Source organism: Chenopodium quinoa, unplaced genomic scaffold (genome assembly GCF_001683475.1).
Source record: "Chenopodium quinoa cultivar QQ74 unplaced genomic scaffold, ASM168347v1, whole genome shotgun sequence".
In the NCBI taxonomy this organism is placed as follows: domain Eukaryota; kingdom Viridiplantae; phylum Streptophyta; class Magnoliopsida; order Caryophyllales; family Amaranthaceae; genus Chenopodium; species Chenopodium quinoa.
In genome coordinates this window covers 3,956,173-3,958,471 of record NW_018743327.1, presented here as the reverse complement: position 1 = coordinate 3,958,471, position 2,299 = coordinate 3,956,173, and positions in this window count along the sequence as shown.

Here is a 2,299-nt window from a genome sequence, read left to right as displayed (position 1 = left end):
AGGTGTCTATACCTTTGACGCTCCCTTCGCTTACCCGCCCCTTTGTAAGTTGTGTCTCTCCCTTATTTATGCTTTAGTTCCTCTTTGTTCACATTGAGGAAAATGTGATGTTTAGCTTGGGGGAGGATGATTGTCATCATCGCTTTGTGCATGTTAGTTGTGTTTTAGCTTAATTTTATTGCTTTGTAGGTGTTGTATGGTTTGTACCATTCATTAGGAGTGGGAGTTTACATACAACAAAAAAAAATGTATTGCTTTCTTAGTTGTTTTTAGTTGTTTTTGCTACTGCATAATTGTGTCTATCTTTCATATTTTTGACTTCGAACCGTGTGCGGATTTGATTTGACTCTCTTGAGCTTCTTTTGATCTTAGTTATAATTCTAAAATTTAGTCGGTTTGTGCTATACATTTCTAACTACTTGACATTATATTATGTGAATCAATTGAATGGTTTGTGGAAGGATTGGTTGTCCTATATCAAGTATAGCTAGCCAATTCTCTTGCTAGGTCACCTTACTTTGTGTTTGTGTGATGGATGAAATTTGTTATTTCAATGACTTTGGCTTAAGATTTATTAGTAATTTGATTATGATTCACGCATGCCGCACATGATAAAGGCCATGTTCTTTAGGTAACCTTCAGATGATATTTAGATACATTTGTTCCCTTTGCTCACCCATGTTGTTGCCTTGCCCATTCATTGATATATAGCTACATTACAAGCCTCTTTAGCCCCATTGGTTACTATTCCCAAGTCTAGCTAGCTTGGGGAGCTTATTGATGTGGTGTCGTTGTTTGAGTGTTAAGCTTTAATTTATGCAAAACATGGTGGAATAAAGATTGAAAAAAGTTGAATTTATAGTTGAGAAGTGTTACTTGAAGATGTGAAAAAAAAAAAAGCTTGTAATTTGTACTTCATGGAAAAAGCCAAAGAATTGAAAAAAAAAGGCAAAGAAAAAGGAAAAGAAGAAAAAAATTATTCATTATAATGTATAATTAATTTCAATCTTGGTTCGATATAATGTTTTGGAGAAAGTTGGTGATGTCAATCGGAGTTAGATCATTATTTGATCGCATTTATGTTTTTGCTCCCCAAGTTGGATTTTTACTCACATTTTCCTAAATATTAACCTACCCCTTTACCTTATCCCCATTACAAGCTTATAAAGTCCTTTTGATTGGCATGTCTGTTTTGTGATTGAGTGAACATTATCTCTTGTTATCGTCAAATTACCCTATGTTGCATCAAATATTTATATTATACAAGGTGTGCGGTGAAGACTAGTTTGATTGGGAAATCGTTTGTGGCCAAGTTTGGTTTCAATTGTGGATCATGATGTTGAGTGGTTCTGTTTGTATCCGAGCTAAATTTTGGTCTTAATGACTTTGGTTTGATTGTTTGCTCGAGAGTCTGGTCGGTCTTATTCTGGTTCCCTGGAAGTATTATTTGTCTTATTTCTCTGTCTTGAGTCTAGTGTTTCTTGAGGAAAAGCAACGGTTTAGCTTGGGGGAATTTGATGAATCACATTTATATAGGATTTATAGGCACGTTTATGCTAAGTTTATAGTTGCTTTTTAGGCCTTTTAGTCGCTTTTTAGGTCGTAAATACATAAGTTGTTTGTTTTGTACTCTATTACGCTCCGTTTGTATTTTTTTTTAATGTTTCAGGTGATTTGATAGACATTTGGACGCTTTCGTAGTGTTTAGAGTTTATTCGGATGATATTTGGATGGAAGCCGATGAATTGAGTTTATTAATTGGAGATACCATGTTTGTGGATGTTGATTTTGATTAATATGTGCATGAGACATGAATATAGCTTTCATAAGGGTCGTTATGTACTTTACGGAAATGAATTTGAGTTATAAACGAAGAAAAATGAAGGTTTGTAAAGTGGCAAAACAGACCTTTGATCCCTCTTTTGATCATAACTTGAGTTCTACAGATTAGATTGAAGCGATTCAAATAGCGTTGGAAACAAGACTTGAAGAGCTTTCCAATGATAGGTGACACGCCCCAAAAAGCTTTTCTAGAACAAAAGTTATGTCCGTTTGAATCCGAGCTATGTAGCCTGCGACCATATCCCGCGGCCACCCAATGCTCGCTGCTGCTACTGCCAGGGCGCGGCCACCACCCTGCGGCCGCAGGTTCTGCCGAGCAGCCAAGGCAGCCCACGAGGCTTCGTCGCTACACATCTTCACTCGTCCCTTGATTTATCGATCTTATTCATGCCACGTCATATTTTATCATCCAATAGCATTGCAACTTTTGTAAATAATATTTTCTTAGTTCTTTTCT